The 24297-nt window shown below is 37.4% G+C and overlaps 1 protein-coding gene across 2 annotated transcripts in view; it reads right to left on the reverse strand.

The window, feature by feature from the left end:
- Positions 1–24297, reverse strand: part of LOC127437674 (ras association domain-containing protein 8-like) — a 69394-nt gene that overhangs the window by 40657 nt on the left and 4440 nt on the right. The window contains exon 1 of one of the 2 annotated variants that reach the window (XM_051692739.1): positions 1143–1361. The exons of the other annotated variant lie outside the window; for it this stretch is intronic. The gene's annotated coding sequence lies outside the window, so the exon portion shown is untranslated. Of the gene's footprint in view, positions 1–1142; positions 1362–24297 lie in introns of those variants that run through there. 2 annotated transcript variants of the gene reach the window in all.

Consider the following 24297-nt stretch of genomic DNA (forward strand, 5'->3'; position numbering starts at 1 on the left):
TTCTTGGTTCCCAACCCTACTCTTGATATGGTTCAGGTCCCTCCTTTAAGGGTATTTTTTCACCATTTTTATTGTCTGCCAGGTGAAATTCATAAATAAAAAAAAACTTACTTAAAAAAAAGATAATAATGCACTTCTCCCCAACAAATCACACAATTTAAGTATATATTTTTTTATCATTCATGTCCATAGCATAAACAGTGTGGGTTTACATACTGAGGTTTAACTCTTAGAGTTTGGCTCAAACCCCTAACATACAGTATGATCAACAGTAATAGTGATGCTTGCCTTAGCAAACACCACTAATTAAATTAATGTGTAATGTTTAAGGCAAAATCAGAAGTGTTTTAGAGTTTGTAATCAGAAATGCATTAGAAAACAGTGCTGTTGTTTAAAGATTCTGTTTGGAAATAAAAAAATGATATCAGATTACTCCTAATGATATACTAACCAAATGTGGCCATGCTGGACCCTAAAGCATGCAGTCTGGTCATTAGCAGAACGAATACGATTAAACGCTGCAGATTGACAGCAGATTTTAGTGAGATTAAAAGCAAACAGCAAGTTCAGAGGGGACTTTGTAAGAAGCGTCCGGTTCAAAAAGTATAATTAATGCCGATTTAAACACATCCACACACAATCAAATCCTGGTTCCATGGCATCATCCATTACATTCTCTATGGCATTACGGTCCCTGTATCACTTTACTTAACAGTGTAAGAGATGCCATGAAAAGACACAGAAAGATTTAGAAGCTTTACAAACATCTACATCTCAAAAGATTCTTCAAGTCTAATTCATTGCTTTGTCAGATTGCTGAATGTTTAGAGCAATCATAACATATAACAATAAACCCTGTGAACATCTGTGACATCATTGTGTATTATTAATCTTTGCTCTCTCAGCCATAATACGTGATCTATGGACTAATAACTCATCATGGGCAGATTTGGAGCGGAGAAACCCAAAGGAAACAAAAATTGCAAATAAGATCTTTTAAATAATCTAAATTGTTTCTCCCAGACATCGTTAAGATTAAATGGGGACTTTTGCTAAAGTCTCTTGCTTCTCAGATGTTTTACCTGAGAAAAAGACACCTGTAATCTCACGTGTTTCCTCTAGAGTTTTAGAAGAGATCTTACCTCTTAAAACATAAAATTGCTCCTTTCTTTGACTGCTACTTCCACATACAATGAGAAATATCCTCCAGTTCCTTTGAGAAGATAAATGCAAGTCCTTTGAGATTGTGGGACTGATGTGCAGGTCTTTTGTTTGGATGACACAGTAAGTGTGTCAGTTATAAAAGCTCCTCAGGAATGCCGATATCTCACTGACAGCACTTCCCACTCGTATCTCAAGCTCTCCCTCTCTCTCGCTCTTTCTCTGTCTCTCTCAACTCGCCTCAATAAACTGTGCTGACATGGCAAGCCCCACCCCCATCTCCAGGTAGGAGGAGTGTCTTGTTTTGTTTTCAGCAGTTTCTGTGTGTCCCTTCACTTTCTATGTCTCTGAAACACACACATGCTCATCCATATATTTATTTCACTATCTACATTAGGACATGTCATAGGCCTCCATTCTTTTATATAAAGCTAATTATAATGACTACAGAGTCCCAAATCCCAAAACTGTAGTCCTACCCCTTACAAAATAATTACTATTTTATGCATGAATCATTGTTTTTTTGTTGCTGTTTTCCCAAATGAAGACATCGCAGATGTCCCCAAAGGGAGGTTTTGACAGATTTAGCTCACTTTAGAAACAATTTTGTCCCTAAATTATAGCTGAGTATACATGCTCAGCCACAAGACATGCTTACTTATCTATCTAAATGAGAACTTATCATAGGCCTCTGTTGTTTTATATAATGCTAATTATTGGCCAGTTCCTACAAACAAACCTAGAAGGAAACTTCAAACTTAAATAAATAAATAAAATAAATAAATTTATAAAACAGTATTTACCTTATTCATTAATCATTTTTACCTTTGAGGATGTTCCGAAAGAGAGGTTTTATCACTTTGCCTGATCTCAACAAAATTACGTGACAGTGGCGTGACATTAAAAAAAAAAACATTATTACATGGTTCATTACACGTATCGCGGCAGTTCTGAGGTGAAATGTCCACTGTGTGGCGCTAAAAGCGAGTTTCATTTTTGCCCAAACAGATGTTTTAAATAGAGTTTTAAATTAACAAAACCTACCTCCCTACCCTAAACCTAAAACTGTCAGAAAAGCAAACCCGAGATATAAAACGCAACTGCAGAAGAAGCTGCGTAATCTTGTGATACTTTTATGGCACTTTCGGCTCACATGTCGACTTGCATGCTCTTCAGGACTCGTACCTCATTCCTTTGCATCACAAGTGAAACGCTCTATCAGTTGAGCTACCATGTAATTTCAACGCATTTGAACAAGATTATAAATGTAGTTGATAATGCAAATGTTACAAAATTTATCACCTTACAAGTCATGCACTATAGTAAAGTGTTTTAGATTTCAACTGATAATCACAGTTTGACTCAGAATTTGTGTAAAAGTGAATATAAGCCGCATACAATACGAACAACGAGCCACATAAAAATAATTTTGGAAAAATGTAGGTATAGTAATGTGATTCCACAAGACCAGGTTATACATTTAGCCAACTTCTGATGACAATTCTTTCCCCCAAATATATCCAAGTAAATCCACATACAGTACACAACTAAATTAACACAACCCTCAAGCCACAACTTTCCTTTGTTAGGACAAATAATGAGTGAGCAATAAGGAGCTATTTTTGCAGACAGCTATCTGTGTGTGAGTGTAACCAGACGCTCGCTGCGGAAGTCACTACAGTGTCACATGTTCAGCTATTCAAACATGTCTCTCTCTCTTAGGTATCCCAGAGGAAAACTGTTTTGCTCAGAGGTTGCTCTTTCATAGATCGAGAGTAATGCTTAATTTAAATTAAATCAACTTTATTTCAGATGTTTCTCCTAAAATTCTGCACAAAAATTACAAATAGACACAAATGGAGACAATTATTCACATAAAGTAAGAGTAGCCTATAGAACAGACATAGCTCAAATTTATGTGAATAGCATTGCCAAGATAAATGAATCCTGGCAAATTTGAGTACAGTTTGAGACATTGTTGAGATCTCTTTTGAAAAAAACTTTTAGAGAAATATTTGAGAAGCAGGAGACTTGAGTAAAAGTCTCCATTTGATCTCCTTTTAACCTAATTGCAAGGAGAAACAATAGAAATTTAATTTGTGATGGTAATGATGTGCTTTGCTGCAGGTGAGCTGGCTCAAACACACAAAACACAACACAAAGATACTCTGAAACCTGACCGTCAAGGTCCCTTTGAAACCAAATGACAGCAAAAATGAAAGTGGACAAACAACTGTAAACAAACATGCAGCTCTCAACAAAGCACAATGGTAATACAGGTGAATCTAACAAAAACATGTTTGGGTCATATTTAGCCCATAAATCAAAAGGAGAAATAAGAAATTATATTTAGCATAATGTGTTAATTATCATACGTTTCTATTTGCCATTATTCTCAATGATGATACTTATTCTCTGTAGCCTAAACACATTTATTTATTTTATTTTATTTAAATCTAGGACTAAATATGAAAAAGATTTAAACAAAAATAAACAAATACATAAATTAAATAATAAATAAATGAATAAATACATTTTGACACATTTATAAAAAATAAGTAAATAAATTCAGAACTAAATTGGGTGAAAAATGAAGTACATTTGCTGCATTGGATCATTTATTTATTTATTTACTTATTTTGGCAGTATACACATTTATTTATTTATTGTTAACATTCACATTTCCACATTAATATAATGTTATATATTTCCTCGATGTATTTTATTTCTTTTTATATTTAGTTCTCTATAAAGTTATAGGAAGTACATTTATTTATTTTTTATATTTTCACAAATATTTTATATTGTATTATATATTATTTCCTCCATCAAAATATAAGAAATGCACTTATTTTTTTTATATATCCACATTTATGTTATATATTATTTTATATAGTATATTTCCAAATGTTGTCTTCTTATATATATATATATATATATATATATATTTTTTTTTTTTTTTTTTTTTTTTGGAGTGAAATATGACCTGTACATTAGTGAGATTCATCTGTATAGTATGTACATTAAGAAAACATACAGTATACAGATGCAAACATCTGGTATACACATACACCACTGTAGCAATGATAGCACACATAATGAATAAAAACTAAGCATTTGGCCTGATGTCTGTCAACATGTTTGTCCATATATACATAGACTCAGGCAGAGTTCGGAATGGCATCCTACCGTACTACTCGTACTATTTCTGCCATAGACAGACATGGCCGAAGTAGTAGGAGTAGTATTGGTAGTATGCCATTCCAAACTCACCCACAAACACACACACACACACAACAAAACCAGCTGTCAATTATTAATTCATCCTCATGTGCTGGGCAGTCAAGAGCAAATCAAACTGCAGTTACCAAGTCCACCATTACAACAATTAACCAATCACACTTTACTATGTCATAGCAGTCTAAACGACCTATGATCAGGCCCAGAATGAATCTGTGGATATTTTTCAAATTTTCTGCGCTAATTTTTAGGGAAAATCTGCAGAATTCTGCGGAAGGGATTTAATCAGCAAAACATATTAAATAGACCTGAGAGTACTGCTCTCTGATTGATTGGTAGCTAAAGTATCATGAAATGAGCCAATATATTTCATAAACAAACATGCAAGGGGTGGGGAATGCCAAGAACTTTTATGAATGACAGATGTCACAATTCTGCGCAATCTTATGCAGAGTTCTGCGTGAGCAGATTCCGTCTGGGCCTGGTTCTGATCAACAAATTCAGTTTATTACCAGCATACAAAGCATAAAACCTCCACTAATTTACAAGAGTTTGAATGAGCCAGATTTGGCCTTGGATTGGCCTACATAACGGACAATTCACCAAAACACGAGAGTGAGTAAATGATGTCGAGTGAACTCTCTTTAAGAGATAAAAGTTCATTCAAAATCTTGTATTTGTCTGCTTAACATTTCATAGACACCCTCAAGGCATTCCTGAGGATGACTCCTTAAACCTGTAATCTCGCCCCCCTCCCCCATGGCATGTGAGACCCCACACTCTCTCTGGAGCTGCCTGTTTGATGATGACCTATGGTTAGTTTTACATTCCCTCAGTTTTGGGTAACAATCTAGTTTCACAATGTGTGAATTAAAGATGCACAAAGTTTTTTTCTTTTGTTTATGTCTGGCTGGCTGATACAACTGTGGTCTTGGACTTGATACCGACATGTACTGGCATTGACGAAGCAACATCACACAAATGCAATTGTTTTTGGTTACCAGTTCCATTGTGGACACACAGTACTGCGCAAAGGTTTTAGCCACATGTGAAAAATGTTGCATAGTGAGGATGTCTTTAAAAAATAATGCCATAAATAGTTTTCATTTATCAATTAACATCATATTAATTCCAGTGAACATAAAAAAGCTTAATCAATATTTGGTGTGACCAACTTTGCCTTCAAAACAGCATCAATTCTTCTAGGTACAGCTGGACACAGTTTTCTTGGTTGTTGGAAGACAGGATGTTCCAACTTGCTACAGATCTTCTATATATTTTGGCTGTCTCAGTTGCTTCTGTCGCTTCTTGTAATCCCAGACTGACTCAATGATGTTGAGATATGGGCTCTGTGGGGGCCAAACCATCTGTTGTAGGGCTCCTTGTTCTTCTTCTGTTCAATTCTATTTGCAAAGGGAATGTTGAAATCTTGGTATTTTCTACTGATACACTTAAAGTAGAATATATAAAATAAACGTTTTAAAGAGGCCCTATTATGCTTTTTGGGATTTTACCTTTCCTTTATTTTGTAATATAGCTGTATGTGCATGTAAAAGGTCTGCAAAGTTACAAAGCACAAAGTCCACGCAAAAGGGAGTTATTTTCTCCCACAGACAACACTGCTCAAGAGCTACACGAAACGGCTGGATTTTAGTCCTGCCATTTCTTCCGTAAAGCATCTATGTCACTATGTAACACATCTGCATAATGTCCGCCTAAGTGCTGCTTTGGCCCGCCCTCAAATAAAGGTAATTATAGCAGAGGTAAGGATGAGTTGGGTTAGTGTTGTCGCCATGTTGAGAAGACACTGTTTTCTTCATTGCGAAAGCAAAACCTCTTTGTTTGGACTTCCAAAGGCAGACAAATTGAAGAATCAGTGTTTAAAATTTATTTTAATTATTTAGCAGTACAACCACAACCAATGCCGGATTTTCAATACGGTTACTCCTGAAAAATGGTGCAGTGCCCACTTTGTTGGGACAATCTGGTGCTCAGGATCTGCAAGTATGCTTGATTATTTGTGGATTTATCTGCTACCGAGAGTTCAAATGCTGAGTTTTGTGTTGTAGCTACGGTGTACACCCAGTGCACAGCTGTAGTCCTCTGCTAACCTGCTAGCTAATGTTATTGTGTTGAAACAGTTTTGCTAATCAGCTGCGGGCCCACTTTTACCTACAATTGTGTAGAATTATGCAGATTGTTTGTCATTCTTACTATCATGAATAGTGATCAACTGTGGAGATGGATTTATTTTTACAAACGGTCATTTTACGCCTGCAATCCATGGTAGTGCTCGGCTAACTTGCTATGTAATGTTATTGTTTTGGTAAGGGTTTACTATTCAGCTGTGGGCTGGCTTTTACCTAAAACTGTGTAACAAAATAGTCAATCTCAAGAGTCTTATATAATTACAAGCTGTGATGTTACAGCCACTATCCACGGTAGTCCACGGATAACTTGTTCACTACCCAGGAGTAAGCCTTTGTTCTCCATTCATATCTCTGACGGAAAACATTTGGCTACATCCATTCCAGCAAAAGATGACTTAGATGCACTACGTGTTTTTAACTTGAAGCTTTGTTAGGTTCACAACAACAGGTCTCTGGTACTATTCATACCATATTTTTTCATGATCCATATCACTATCACAGGCAAGAAAGAATTTCTTCTTCTTCTTGTGATGTTTACTGACGGTTGGCAATCCAGCTTAAGGTGCAATACTGCCACCTAATGAGCTGTAGTGTGGAGCATCATAAAGTCTTTCAGTGGAGTCAAACGTCCACTGAAGTTGATGAAATTGGCGAAATTTCATTGAAAAGAGGTCACACACCTTAAGTACGATTAAAACCTAAACTGAGTATACTTCTTGAACTTTAAATTAAAAAGGTAGCTTACCCTGTGGAGTTTACTTGTAAACAAACAAGTTTTTTAATTCATTCTTGAGGTCTAACAAACATGTGGAATCCATTTCCTCCCCCATTAATGGTATGAAATATACTGTATATCGTGATAAATATCAATATCGAATGATGTGAAAAAAAATATTGTGATAATATTTTTGGCCATATCGCCCAGCCCTAGTTTGCATACTTGTGTAAAGAATGTTTCAGACTTAAAGTCTCCATTTGGCATTATGAACATGAGAAAGCATAAAGCCTGATAACCAGATGGCCTACTTAAAACAGAAAACACAAACCGCAATAAAAACGTCCGGCCTGAATAGGAACGTGACAGCTTCCTTAACTAATCTGTTTAACAGTGACCACATAATGAGTCATGACATTTGCAAACAAATCTGTTGTATGCCATTCAGTACATTGAAGTATTTTATCCAATGCACTCTGATCACATGATCGCTGATAAAGACATCAACATTCAACATCAAACTTGTTTCAACACAACAGATGTGACCCATAAGTTTCCCCAAACAGATTTCATCATCCATGCAGGAGACGCTTTCAAAGCGGAGGTGCACATTAAAGAATCCAATGACAAAGACACTGTAAAGTGTCTTTAGATCAGTGGACAATGCATAGGCAGGTGCACTGTGCTCAAAACCGACCACAGGCAAAGCTTCATGCTTCATTAACAACCCATAACACTGACTGAGCACTTCATTGCAACTGAGGAGTCTAACAATTAAAATTTGGTAGTTTCAAACTATTCGAAATGACCAGCAAAGCTCTTCCTGAGTAGAGCACAGAAAGCAAAAACACAGCTCATAATTTAGTCAGGATTGGCAACATTGTGTGTTCACGCCATGGTTTTAACACCTGATGTTGCAACAAAATGATTAAGGTAAGAAATATATCCTGAAAGGCTTTCTTAAACTACTGATACACACAAAAACCCTGGGCAGAAGATGCAATGGTTTGCTTCAGCATCAAGTAATGCCACAGATTCCAGCATGAAGTGAAAGCAGGAGCAAAACAAGGTAGTGATGCTTGATTGTTGTTTATAGGCAGAGTGGTTAAATATAACTCAGCTCTGTCATTACGGTCACCACATGATGACAGAGTTCTTTGTCATTCATTGCGTTGTGTGTGCAGTGCAAGTTATACTTCCCATAACTCAGGAAAGCACAACCTCAAATCACTGTCAACAATGAAAGTTTCTCCTTATGCAGAAGACAATTTCAAAGCGGTTTGAGTTTCAGGCATGACAATATGTCTATTTTTAAATGCACAAATGTAGCAGAAGGCATTTAGCAATGTCTAAGATTTTATAGGAATGTTCTGGGTTTAATATAAGTTAACCTCTATGGACAGCATGCTGTTGATTGCTACAGACACTAATTTCGACTCATCCTTCAGTGTGTAAAAACAAACAAAAATCAAGTTTACAGTGAAGCATTTACAATGGAAGTCTATGTGGCAAGACATTCCAGAGGGTTTAAAGCAGAACCATGCAGCTCATACTTTTGATAAAGCACTTGTATCAATTCTTCAGTATAAAATGTGTGCTAATTGAGCTGTAAAGTAGCAGACTGATCTCACAGTGAATTCAGAAACAGTAGATTGACTTTTCTTTCGTTAAAATCTGTGCTTACAGAAATGCGAAACACTGCCCCCAGTGGCCAAAGCAGTAAGTGTTGTTGGGCGTATGGGCAAGTGTGAGCTCCATTTTCCAGGTGAAATGTCCACAGAGGGGCGCCAGTTGTTTTCAGCTGTACAGGACATCATACAGTGAAGAGGAATGCATATTTTATAAACTGACCCCCCAATCCAAACCCCAAACCTTAAATTAACCATCAGTAGAGTAAAAATGTAATGTTAGATGGGGAAATGCAACCTCCGAATCGCACTAATTACTGATTATGCGAACGGGTTCACTTCCTGGTTTCGACGTAGGACTTGAACCCGGGTCTCCCATGCTGCTAAAGCAATACACTTTTGGTCACACCACAAGGAAAGTCGATGCAAAAATGTCTGAAAGGAGATGCCGCTTCTCGGTGAGCCGGCATAATGTGGCCAATCACTGGGTATTGGAACTCACAGAAACCGCATGCTGACCTCCCATGTGATCATGTTGAAAGTTTTCTAAATTGTCCTTGGTGATGGTACTACTTTTCTAGGTGGATAAACCTCTGGTTATGTGGTAATGTAATTCCTTGTGCTAACTGTGTGAAAGTTGACGAGTTGAAAAAGGATATAAATGGCTATAATTTTGCTCAGATCACTAAATGAATTTATCAAACTAGTCTCATGTTTACACGTACAGTATAATGTTTAACGGCCGAAACATACTCTACGTAAGTACGTGAATGCAGATGCGAGCGTTTGGGCACTGCATTGCCTACACGCGGTATGGTTGAACATGCTTAACGTGTGTTCTTGCATTTCTGTAGCGGGAACAAACCTCAGTTCTCAAGGGAGAGATGGAGTTAACTTCAATCGTCAGTATCATTAAACAGGATGTGTTATTATTCAGGTAATTTGCTATAAATAAATTTACTTTAACTTACTTGCTCAGCAATATTCTCTTCAATCTGTTGCTCCACCATGACAGCAGTTGACTTCACCATAGAAGCGGACAGTTCACACTAATCACACTATAGTGCCTCTTGTGGCAACGCTGAGAATGAGTCGCATAATTGCGTTGTGTTATGAATTGCAGTCGGACACATTTCAGAATGCAACAGCGGTGAAACTGAGCTTGCGATGCAAGATGCTTATGTGTTCACGTTCATGCGTAAAGTATTTTCTGTCCTAAATCTTGTGGCTATACTTTCGAATTGCATACACCGATCAGCCACAACATTGAAACCTAATATTGTGTAGGTCCCCCTCGTGCTGCCAAAACAGTGCCAACCCGCATCTCAGAAGAGCATTCTGAGATTATTTTCTTCTCACCACAATTGTACAGAGTGGTTATCTGAGTTACCGTAGACTTTGTCAGTTCAAACCAGTCTGGCCATTCTCTGTTGACCTCTCTCATCAACAAGGCATTTCTATCCACAGAACTGCTGCTCACTGGATGTTTTTTGTTTTTGGCACCATTCTGAGTAAATTCTAGAGACTGTTGTGTGTGAAAATCCCAGGAGATCAGCAGTTACAGAAACACCCAAACCAGCCCATCTGGCACCAACAATCATCCATGCAATTATCTAATCAGCCAATCGTGTGGCAGCAGTGCAGTAGGGCTGGGCAATAGGACGATGTAATCGGATATTGACGATGTCTTACAAAGATCCCGTTGCCGATTGTGAACAGACAATGATCGGGGATAACGGGAAATGGCAAAACCATGGATCTGGGAAGTCACCAGCACCCGCCACCCGCAAAATGTGACGAGGCTGAATCCAGTTCACAAGCTGCTCGTCCAAACGTATTTCATATGCGAGAAATTTTGCTCATCTACCCGCAACAGGCGGGCGACCTGTATGATGTCTCCGAGTGACACTTGACAAGAAATGCTGTTAGACACAAAGACACGTGCTTAAAGAAACACACCTTTTTATATTTTTAAGAACACACAAAAGAAAAGCCATCAGTGCTTGTGTCTGATTCGCTGTTTGTTCAGAGGCATGCAGCAAGAGCCTGTCTCGTGGAACAAGCGCATGTAAAGAGTTTCAATCTTTTTTCCGTTTCATTCATCTGAAAACTGTTTGCAAGTATAATGTCATCTATGGGAATGCAGCAAATTATCTCCGATCATCTCGAGATGTGCTGTGAGTTTAGTTCGCTTTATTTCCACGCGGTTGGCATGCATTGTGAATGCAAATCTGCAGGTTCAGCAATATATTTGTTTGTATTGCAGAAACAAAGACAAAAGTGATTAAATCATAAAGCAATACAAGACACGTTCACCTTGAACCTAAAATTGAGTTCTATTTTATTTTCTTTAGGGAGCATTATCTGTATTACCAAAATGCAATACAAACACAAATTCGATAAAAACACACATTTGGCAGCATTATTTTGGGAACACAAGGGAATTTATTAGGATTATTTATTTGATTATTATTGTCTTTACATTTATAATTGTCTTTAGTTCTTAATCTGTAGGCTATTAGTTATTTTCCACCTGTTGTCGTTGATGGATATTTGCGTAATGGCAAATGTAGCCGTTGGAGACGGTAAATGTTTGGATTTGGGGAGGTGGTTAAATAAAAAATTATCACTTCGTTATTTTATTGCTTTTTTCATTAGTTTAGTGCAATTTGAATTTGGAAATGTCTTTTGTTTATGTTTTTCGCGTTTCAATAAATTAAAAACTTTAAAGCAAAATCATTAAGGCAAAAAAATTAATCGACCCTCAGCAGGGGGGTTGATGATGTAATCGGATATCGCAATATTTTGAAGGCAATTATCACTAAAATATTTTTTCATATCACCCAGCCCTACAGTGCAGTGCATAAAATCATGTAAATACAGGTCAGGAGCTTCAGTTAATGTTAACATCAACCATCAGAATGGGGAAAAAGTGATTTGGACCGTGGCATGATTGTTGGTGCCAGATGGGCTGATTTGAGTATTTCTGTAACTGCTGATCTCCTGGGATTTTCACACACAACAGTCTCTAGAATTTACTCAGAATGGTGCCAAAAACAAAATACATCCAGTGAGCGGCAGTTCTGTGGATGGAAATGCCTTGTTGATGACAGGTCAACAGAGAATGGCCAGACTGGTTCAAACTGACAAAGTCTACAGTAACTCAGATAACCGCTCTGTACAATTGTGGTGAGAAGAATATCATCTCATAATGCTCTTCTGAGATGCGGGTTGGCGCTGTTTTGGCAGCACGAGGGGGACCTACACAATATTAGGCAGGTGGTTTTAATGTTGTGGCTGATCGGTGTATTTTATTGTTTATACCAGTGGAATGCCTTGCCCCATGGACTTAAAATGCAAAGGCACTACTGTAAACGACTTCTTTTATTAAACCCATGGTATCTTACAGCATGTCACAGATGCTGAACCCTGAACTTTCCTTTAAATAAGTATAATATCTTGAAGACATTTATAAAATATAAAACAATGCGTTTACGGTTTCTTAATTTGTTTACAGACCCTAGTCCAGCTAAGGCAGTTTAGCAACACATTTATATTGGTTTAAAAACCAACAAGCTTTGGAGTCGGTTGCAAGAATCCCCTTAAAGGGTTATTTCACCAAAAAATTTTAATTCTCTCATCATCTACTCACCTTCATGCCATCCCAGATGTGTATGACTTTCTTCCTTCTGCAGAACACAAACAATGATTTTCAGAAGAATATTTCAGCTCTGTAGGTCAATTCAATGCAATTGAATGGTGACCAAACTTTAAAGCTCCATAAAGTAGATAAAGGCAGCATTAAGGTAATCCATAAGACTACAGTGATTAAACCAATGCCTTCTGAAGTGATCCAGTTTGTTTTGGGTGAGAACAGACCAAAATATAACTCCTTTTTCACTGTACATCTTGCCATTGCGGTCTCTAGGCACAGTCATGATTTCAAGCTCGATTACACTTCCTAGTAACTGATGCATGCGCAGATCGCTAGATGCCGCTATAGGAAGTATAATCGAGCTTGAAATCATGATCGCCAAGGAGACTTCTGTCAAGATGTAAAAAAAATAGTTACATTTTGATCTGCTCTCACCCAAAACCAACTGGGTCACTTCAGAAGACATTGATTATACCACTTGATCTGATGGATTATGTTTATGTTGACTTTATCTGCTTTTTTATGTCTTTGGAGTGATTCAAGATCACAGCTCCAGCGAGAGGTAAAACATTTGAAGGGGCTTTTGGGTGGGTTATTATTTTTCTTTCCAACAAAAGCCTTTCAAAAGCACAGGAAATGGGGTATGAACAAATCACCTGTCATGTGCCTGGGGGTCAAGGGTCATGAGAAACAAAAGGCATGTGAACTCATCTTTCGAAGGCTGAACCCCCCACATCTCTCTCATCTGAGAGATATCCAAACACAAATAACAATGAAGCTTTCAAAACCATTCACTTTCATCCTTCTACACCATCAAAGAGCTTCAGACAGTTCAATGCACATGTATCAGATATACAGTATGTTTGTTCCAGTTCTTACTAAACTAATTTCGAATTGTCCTTTACAATTTATGCGTGCCAGATTGTACAATATGACCCCGGTGAGATTTTGCATAAAAAGCCAAGACAGACTGTAGGATCTTAGGACTTTGGTTAAGATTGGCAGCATTAACTGGATAACCAATCGTGTCACATTCTAACATCCTCACTGACACACAAAACTGAAATGATACAGCACAAACCTAAAGAAGCCCTTGCACTAATGTTAGCAATGTTTTGCCTGGAATTATTTTATTTTTTTCGTCAAACAGAGTAAACTCTGTTATTTTGTTAGTACGATCATAAAATGAAGGGATCGTTAATTTTCAACTTTTTTAATTTATGTTGCTGCATATCTTTTAACTAGTCTATTATGAACATTCTTAACTGAAAGCTTTTTCAAACACACACATTATCAATTGCTGTGCTCCTATTGGTTCCTCATTAGAAGGCCGTCATTGTAGAAGTCAAACTGCAGGACTGCGACCGAACATTTCTGATGCTGTCAGAACTTTGTTACAGGCTAAAATTTATCACTAAGGCAAATAATAGCCCATCTGTGATCATGCCACAGAAAGCAAACAAAGCTCTAGGTTGAAAGACAGACCTTTACGATCTCAGTTTTCATTTGAATGTTGCAAATGTACAGACAATGCAAATATCCATGTTATACTAAAATAATTATTTTTATAAAAATGATTAAATAAAAAAACTTAATATAGTTAATAAAAATTTTAAAAGCACATTGCATTAGTTGTGCATTAGATTGCCCACAATAAAGGAAATTGAGTAACGGGGTGAACATTGTGAGTGCGTATTTGTAATCAGACCCCTTTGTAGAAAGGAGAATAAAATGTTGGCACTTGCAACCTTCAAAGTCGCCCATCCCTGTTCTAAGCCATTTGTCCAATTTGCACGAAATTTGGTTTACATCACCTACAGACCCTCCTGACAAAAAGTTGGCAAAAAAAATTTGATTCGTCAAAGCACTTCGGAGTTACAAGCCAAAAAATTGTTTAAGCGCAGCACATTTTCACTTATCGACCTATATTTTCTAAACACAAAGTCCAAACTTAACGAAACTTGGTAAACTTCGACGTGAAGACATTGAGAGGATGCATGCCACATTTCGCCCAATTCTGCACCTAGAAGGGGCTATAACTAAAAACTCTGTAAGAATTTCATCAAGGAAGTTGGAATTTGACATGCATATTTGGTTGGGCTAGCAAATCCTTAATATAGATTAGAAAAACCAACAAAAATGGCCACCAACAGACAAACAAATTTCAGCAGCTAATAACTTGATTGTGAACAGCCAATCATTATGAAATTTGGCATTCTCTTACAGGTTACCAAAATTAAGCTGTATACCAAATTATGTGAGAATCGGCTACAATGTGGCACTATTATAAACTATTTCACGTTTCTCGAATAACTTCTGAACCGTATGGGCTAGAATAATATATGTATTTCCTCTGAATCCAACAGTGCCCCCATATCATATATTCATGCTCCAGGGTTTATTTGAATAACAGAAATTAATCTTGATAGAAAAACTTGTAGAACCCGACACCCAAAAAGGTCATGACAATCCAATACACATGCAATAGAATTTGCTGAAATGTAGCCAGCACACGTCTTCTATGAGTAAAGCATTGTTGAGCTGCCTGTTGGAACAGTGTAGGGTTGTAGTGAGAGGATTATGAGCAGGTTTGTGTACAGTAAATTACAGGATTGGTGAGATTCCAGAAAGAAATCAGACCTGACTGTATCAGGTCTACTGGAATTTCAGGATTGTTTAATGATATCATATCTGTCAACAAGGCTTCAGTTTATTTATATTGTAAGTCGAAGGTTTGAACACACCTACTTATTCTTTATTACGACAGTATTTTTTCCATGTGTTAGAATAACATTAAAGTCATCAAAACTTTAAAATAACACAAATTGACATATGAGAATTATGTAATACCTTTAAAACATGCTTGAAATAATTCAATATTATTTGAATTTAATGGCACACTGATGGCAACATACATCCTGAGCTACAATAAACGACAAAATTGTACTGAGAAGAACCAATCAAGAGGTGTCCTCTTTGTCGAGTGTTTGCTAAGCATCTCTTGAATTCAACAGCACTCCCTGCAGAATATTTTACTTCTTATGCTACCATGGTAACACAAAAAAGTATCGCTTTCCACTAATTACCGAAACCAAGGACACTTTAAGATTTTAATAATTAGAAAAAGCAGCATTATTAGTGATAGACTTTATATCCTCATGGGACCCAGCCACTTACTTTTGTCCTCTGTAGAGGAGGCTTGTTTTTTTCTGAATTTCTCTGTGACCATCCACACTAGAACGGTATTTTCCTCCAACCAAAATGAAGCGTTACGAAAACGCTCTCCATAACCAAGTTCTTTGGAAAACAATGACGTGTTCTTAGGAAACTAAAAATAAGTTTTCACAATTTACCGTAAATGGATTACTGTGGACGTGGACTAAGTTAAGAGAACATTTTGGCCTAACTACAGATATATATATATTTATGTCTGACATCACAATTTAAAAAACATATATGGAAAGAGGAACAATATATTATTCTGTAATTAGCAATTATATTTAATTGCTTGTCAAATTGTTTTTTGTAAATAAACAACATCTCATGGTAAATTTCATTGTATTTGCAGATATGATTTGAATATGGTTTTATTGTACAAGAACGGCAAAAAAAAATTCCCAATGTCCTCTATAGGAGACATCAGGTCTTTAGTGTATCTGTATGCACCTGTTAGGGAGACACTACAGGTGAATAGGGTAAAAACAATTAATAGTATTCCTATTAAATATGAGATATTCGTATGTGCAAAGTTTGGTTTATGAACAGTATGTCTAATGGAAATTATTTCTGAGATGAAGTGCTGCTTAAACACCTTAAATGCAGGCACGGCTAGTTTAAACTTAATTCATACTAGTGTGCATTCAAAAATCTTTAACTAATATATTTTTCAATATTTAATATGAGTGTTACAGAAGACATGTTAAAGAAAAAAACTAAAATTGATGTGTAAATGAAAAACATAATTTTTTGCTTATGGTGTGTTGACTCTTGATTTTATTTATGATTTTTAAATACCTTTAATTTCTGATTAAATAATAATTAAATACTTTTCTGGGTTCCAGGAGAGTACAAATAATCTCTTAACTGGGTAGAGGAGCTCAGAGGTTAGCATGAAGTCCCGGATTCAAGTCCTGGCTCAACTTGGCCTTTCTGTTTGGAGTTTGCATGTTCTCCCCGTGTTCGTGTGGGTTTCCTCCGGGTGCTCCAGTTTCTCCCACAATTCCAAAAACATGTATGTTAAGTGAATTGGAGACACTAAATTGCCCTTTAGGTGTGAGTGAGAGTCCCCCAGCCACTGGGGGTTGCATCAGGAAGGGCATCCGGTGTAAAAACCTGTGCCAAGTCAAATATGCGGATCACGGATGTTCTGCTGTGGCGACCCCTTACAGGAGCAGCCGAAAGAAGTCTTACATATCTATCATATTTTATATATACATATATAAACACTCCGCAAGTTTGCATGAAACTACAACTTCAGCTTCAAGGACTTTAACTTCAAAATGTTAAATAAAATATGGTAAAAACAGGTTACACACCTAAAATGCTATCTTTAGAAAGTGCAAGACATATCTGAGAGTGAGAAATGGTTGAGACATCAGGCAGCAGCGTGTGAAACATTAGGAGGGTTTGAGGAGACGATGTGAAGTGCTGCTGCCATTCCGTTGCCCGGGATACCAATGCTCTTTCAACGCAGCTGACCAATGGCAAAGCATTGCAATTGTGCTGTGACAAAAAGTCACATGAGGAACACAAAAAATAATGAGTGGGGTTAGGGTGGGCAGGTGTTGTTGAGGTGTTTGGGGGAGGAATGGACGCTTGAAACAGACACAAATGAAATCAAACGGCGAGCAGTCCACTGTATTGAGGCACTATCTTTTATGCTTGTTTAAGGGCCATTGCTACAGCCAAGAAAATCCAGCGACCTTTAAAAATGCCACACAGTGTAATTTTTTCAATGAACATATTTTGAAAGAAATGTGTAATCATGTACAAACATATATAAATGATTAATGAAAATATATGAAGAAAAAATAAATAGACTTTATAAGCCAAAATCATTTAATATAGTTATTTATAATAAAACAAATATTTTATAATAATTATTATAATATTAACCATTATTTTATTATGAATTAAATATATTATTTATAAATAAATAATATAGTTAATATATAGGAGCATAATACAAATAGTATTATCTATAACATAACACTAAATATAATAATAATAAAATAATATTTAAAATACAAAATAGATTTACAATGAAAAATAGATTAAAAATATTATTTTAATATGATATTTATATTATTAATTAATAAGATTTAATACATTTGAACATAGTACAAATATTAAAATATGAAACATATATATAATGCATGTGTAATGTTTAATAATACTCTAAATATAATAATAATAATAATGAATAGTTGTTAAAACAACAATATATTATGAAAAATAGATACAAAAAATAACACACACACACACACACACACACACACAGTGGATATAAAAAGTCTACCCACCCCCGTTAAAACAGCAGGTTTTTGTGATGTAAAAAATTAAACATAGATAAATCATATCAGAATTTGTGCACCTTTAATGTAAAAATTACAACTTATGCAATGCCACTGAAAACCAAAGTGACATTTCAGAGAGAAAAAAAATAAAAACTTAGAATAACCAAACTGCATGAGTGTGCACATCCCTGAACTAATACTTAGTTGAAGCACCCTTTGATTTTATTACAGCACTCAGTCTGTTTGGATAAGAGTTTATTAGCTTGGCACATCTTGACTTGGGAATATTTTCCCACTCTTCTTTGCAAAAACATTCCAGATCTGTCAAACTGCGAGGGCATCTCCTGTGTATGGCCCTCTTCAGGTGTCCCCCACAGATTTTCCATAGGATTCAGGTCTGGGCTCTGGCTGGGCCATTCCAAAACATTCATCTTTTTGCTGAAGCCATTCTTTTGTTGATTTGGATGTGTGCTTTGGATCATTGTCATGCTGAAAGGTGAAAGATTTCTTCATTTTCAGCTTTCTAGCAGACATCAGAAGGTTCTGTGCCAAAACTGACTGGTACTTGGAGCTATTCATGATTCCATCCACCTTCACTAAAGCCCCAGTTCCAGCTGAAGAAAAGCAGCCCAAAAGCATGATGCTGCCACCACCATGCTTCACCGTGGGTATGGTGTTCTTTTGCTGATGTGCTGTGTTGTTTTTGCACCAAACATACCTTTTACACTTTGGGCCAAAAAGTTAAATCTTGGACTCATCAGACCATAACACATTTTTCCACATGGTTTTGGGAGACTGGATATAGGTTTTTGCTGGGCTTGGATGTTTTTTTTTTTTTTCTTCATCAGAAAAGGCTTGGTCTTGCCACCCTGCCCCATAGCCCAGACAGATGAAGAATACAGGAGATAGTTGTCACATGTAGGGAACAACCAATACTAGAAAGAGCTGCAGCTCCTTATGTTGCTGTAGGCCTCTTGACAGCCTCCCTGACTAGTTTTCTTTTTGTCTTCTCATCAATTTTGGAGGAACGTCCTGTTCTTGATAATGTTACTGTTGTGTCATACTTTCTCCACTTGTTGATGACTGACTTCACTGTGTTCCATGGTATATCTAATGCCTTGTAAAAAAAACTTGTAGCCCTCACCTGAGCGATACCTTTCAACAATGAGATCCTGTTGATGCTTTGTAAGCTCATTGTGGCCCATGGCTCTTGTAATAGCATTGTGTCAGCTTGTGTCAGAAAAATCCTACAAGAACAGCTGAGATTTATTTGGAGTAAAGACAGGTGTGTACTATTTCACAAGATTGATGATTGGTTGATTCTGAACACAGCCACATACCCAATTATAAAAGGGTGTGCACACTTATGCAGTTAAGTTATTCTAAGTTTTTTATTTTTATTTTTTTTCTCTGAAATGTGTCACTTTGGTTTTCAGTGGCATTGCATAGGTTGTAATTTTTACATTAAAGGTGCAAAAAGTCTGATATGACTTATCTTTGTTTCATTTTTTACATCACAAAAGCCTGCTGTTTTAACAGGGGTGTGTAGAATTTTTATATCCACTGTGTGTGTGTATATATATATATATATATATATATATACACACACACACACACACACACACACACACACACACACACACACACACACTTGAAGTCAGAAGTTTACATACACCTTAGCCAAATACATTTAAACTCAGTTTTTCACAATTCCTGACATTTAATCGTAGAAAACATTCCCTGTCTTAGGTCAGTTAGGATCACTACTTTATTTTAAGGATGAGAAACATCAGAATAATAGTAGAGAGTATTATTTATTTCAGCTTTTATTTATTTCATCACATTCCCAGTAGCTCAGAAGTTTACAAACACTTTGTTAGTATTTGGTAGCATTGCCTTTAAATTGTTTAACTTGGGTCAAATGTTTTGGGTAGCCTTCAACAAGCTTCTCACAAGTTGCTGGAATTTTGGCCCATTCCTCCAGACAGAACTGGTGTAACTGAGTCAGGTTTGTAGGCCTCCTTGCTCACACATGCTTTTTCAGTTCTGCCCACAAATTTTCTATCGGATTGAGGTCCGGGCTTTGTGATGGCCACTCCAATACCTTGACTTTGTTGTCCTTCAGCCATTTTGCCACAACTCTGAAGGTATGCTTGGGGTCATTGTCCATTTGGAAGACCCATTTGCGACCAGCTTTAACTTCCTGGCTGATGTCTTTAGTTGTTGCTTTAATATATCCACATAATTTTCCTTTCTCATGATGCCATCTATTTTGTGAAGTGCACCAGTCCCTCCTGCAGTAAAACACCCCCACAACATGATGCTGCCACCCCCATGCTTCACGGTTGGGATGGTGTTCTTTGGCTTCAAATCAAATCAAATCAAATCACTTTATTGTCACACAGCCATATACACAAGTGCAATGGTGTGTGAAATTCTTGGGTGCAGTTCCGATCAACATAGCAGTCATGACAGTGATGAGACATATACCAATTTACAATAACATCAAATTAGCACAGCACAATTAAACATCTGATATACACATAATTACACTCAACAATATACAAATAATAACATACACTGTACAGTATACAATATGCACTATATAGATACACATTATTCAATAAAAATAAAAATATATAAAAAAGTATATATATATATATATATATATAATGTAGAATGTACAGTATTGTACTGTATTGACACTCAGGCTGTCGGTTGATAGTCAGTTGTTGAGAGAGAATATAATATAATAATAATATAATTTATGACAGTCCGGTGTGAGATATAAGAGTAAGGGTAATAAAGTGCAGTGCTGATGTATTTGATCATGGGAGATCAAGAGTTCAGAAGTCTGATTGTTTGGGGGAAGAAGCTATCATGTAGTCGGCTGGTGCGGGTCCTGATGCTGCGATACCGCCTACCTGATGGTAGCAGTGAGAACAGCCCATGGCTTGGGTGGCTGGAGTCTCTGATGATCCTCCAAGCTTTTTTCACACACCGCCTTGTATATATTTCCTGGAGGGAGGGAAGCTCACCTCCGATGATGTGTCTGGCAGTTCGCACCACCCTTTGCAGTGCTTTGCGGTTGTGGGCGGTGCTATTGCCGTACCAGGCGGAGATGCAGCCAGTCAGGATGCTCTCCACAGTGCAGGTGTAGAACCGTGTGAGGATGTGGCGGTTCCTTCCAAACTTCCTCAGCCGTCTCAGGAAGAAAAGGCGCTGATGAGCCTTCTTCACAACGACTTCAGTGTGGATGGACCATGTGAGTTCCTCAGTGATGTGGACACCCAGGAACTTGAAGCTGCTGACTCTCTCCACTGGTGCTCCATTGATGGTGATGGGACTGTGTTCTCTGTCTTTTCTTCTGAAGTCCACCACAAGCTCCTTTGTCTTACTGACGTTGAGGGAGAGGTTGTGCTCCTGACACCAGTGTGTCAGAGTGTGCACCTCCTCTCTGTAGGCTGTTTCATCATTGTCAGTGATCAGACCTACCATCGTCGTGTCATCAGCAAACTTAATGATGGCATTGGAGCTATGTGTTGCCACACAGTCATGTGTGTACAGGGAATACAGGAGTGGGCTGAGAACACAGCCCTGTGGGGCTCCAGTGTTGAGGGTCAGTGAGGAGGAGATGTTGCTGCCTATTCTAACCACCTGGCGTCTGCTTGACAGGAAGTCCAGGATCCAGCTGCACAGCGAGCTGTTTAAGCCCAGAGCCCGGAGTTTCTCATCTAGCTTGGAGGGCACTATGGTGTTGAATGCTGAGCTGTAGTCTACAAACAGCATTCTCACATAAGTGTTCTTTTTTTCCAGGTGGGAGAGAGCAGTGTGTATTGTAGATGCAATGGCATCATCAGTGGAGCGGTTGTTGCGGTAAGCAAACTGCAACGGGTTAAGAGAGAGAGGCAATACAGAGCAGATGTAACCTCTGTTTAGTCTCTCAAAGCATTTGCTGATGATGGGGGTCAGAGCAACAGGACACCAGTCATTTAAGCAAGTTATTTTTGATTGTTTTGGAACAGGCACAATGGTGGATGTTTTAAAGCATGTGGGGACTACAGACAAAGAGAGGGAAAGGTTGAAAATGTCTGTGAAAACACCAGCCAGCTGGTTCGCGCATGCTCTGACGACGCGGCCCGGAATGCCATCTGGGCCCGCGGCTTTGCGGATATTCACCCGTCGGAAGGATCGTGTTACATCCGCTACAGAGACGGAGAGTGAACTAACCTCTGTAGCTTCAGCCGCGAGAGCTCTCTCCGCGAGGGCAGTGTTATTTCCCTCGAAACGAGCATAAAAAGTATTTAGCTCATCCGGGAGAGAGGCAGCGGTGTTAATGGTGTTTTTATTCGCTTTAAAGTCCGTGATGATGTTAATTCCCTGCCACATGCTTCTAGAGTTGGTGGTGTTAAACTGTCCTTCAATCTTGCTCCTGTACTGGCGTTTTACGGTTCTGATAGTTTTTCGGAGGGCATAACTGGCTTGTTTATGCTCCTCCGCGTTCCCGGAATTAAAAGCGGAGGTCCGCACATTAAGTGCCGCGCGAACATCGCTATTAATCCATGGCTTCTGATTTGGATAGATCCGTATTGTTCTGGTCGGAAACACATCCTCTATGCACGTTCTGATGAAACACATTACGCTAACAGCGTAAAGCTCGATGTCATCATCAGAGGCGGACCGGAACATCTCCCAGTCCGTGTGATCGGATGCAAGCCTCACCCTTTTTCCTCCAAACATAACGATGGTCATTATGGCGAAACAGTTAAATTTTTGTTTCATTAGACCAGAGGACATTTCTCCAAAAAGTACGATTTTTGTCACCATGTGCACTTGCAAACTGTAGTCTGGCTTTTTTATGGCAGTTTTGGAGCAGTGGCTTCTTCCTTGCTGAGCAGCTTTTCAGGTTATGTCGATATAGGATTCGTTTTACTGTGGATATAGATACTTATCTACCGGTTTCCTCCAGCATCTTCACAATGTCCTTTGCTGTTGTTCTGGGATTAATTTGCACTTTTCGCACCAAACTACGTTCATCTCTAGGAGACAGAATGCGTCTCCTTCCTGAGCAGTATGATGGCTGCGTGGTTCCATGGTGTTTATACCTGCGTACTGTTGTTTTTACAGATGAACATGGTACCTTCAGGCATTTGGAAATTGCTCCCAAGGATGAACCAGACTTGTGGTGGTCCACAATTTTTTTTCTGAGGTCTTGGCTGATTTCTTTTGATTTTCCAAGATGTCAAGCAAAGAGGCACTGTGTTTGAAGGTAGGCCTTAAAATACATCCACAGGTACACCTCCAATTCAGTACACTTCCTATCAGAAGCTAATTGGCTAATTGTCTAAAGGCTTGACATAATTTTCTGGAATTTTTCAAGCTTCTTAAAGGCACAGTTAACTTAGTGTATGTAAAATTCTGACCCACTGGAATTGTGATATAGTCAATTAAAAGTGAAACAATCAATTGTTTTTTAACATTACTCGTGTCATGCACAAAGTAGATGTCCTAAACGACTTGTGAAAACTATAGTTTGCTAATATTAAATCTGTGGAGTGGTTAAAAAATGAGTTTTAATGACTTCAACCTAAGTGTATGTAAACGTCTGACTTCAACTGTAATATACTGTATATATATATATATATATATATATATATATATATATATATATATATATATTATACACACACACACACAGTACATATATGTTATATAATATTTTAAATATAATAATAATAATAATAATACAAATAATTAAATACATATTGCATTCAAATAAAACACAAATACATCTATTTAACTTTAATGTATAATTGTATTTTATTTTATATATAGGCCTTGAGACATGGTAGAAATATGTCTTATAGACACAACAATATTCTTGCTATTAAACTTACTGTTGAATTGTGTTTCAAATGATTTCATGAGGTAATTATTAAGTGTCCTACAAAAAAAGTGGTGACTCCGATTGAATCAATACTGAATCAATATTGCAGACCATAAAACGTTTGTGAGAAACAAGGTTAATCTTGTTAAATAGTCAGTCTGTGAAAACGGATCCATTTTTCCCTTATTGATCTGTCTTTGACAGGAATGCTGATGGCCCAGAAACAAAACGAGCAACCTTGAAGATTTCAAGCAAAGCGGGGCAGATAGATTCAGCCACTATTGATTTATATTGAAGAGATTTACATAAAGAGGATTTACTGTACATGAAGAAGCTGATGTTAAA

This window comes from Myxocyprinus asiaticus, chromosome 48 (assembly GCF_019703515.2).
Source record: "Myxocyprinus asiaticus isolate MX2 ecotype Aquarium Trade chromosome 48, UBuf_Myxa_2, whole genome shotgun sequence".
NCBI classification, from domain to species: domain Eukaryota; kingdom Metazoa; phylum Chordata; class Actinopteri; order Cypriniformes; family Catostomidae; genus Myxocyprinus; species Myxocyprinus asiaticus.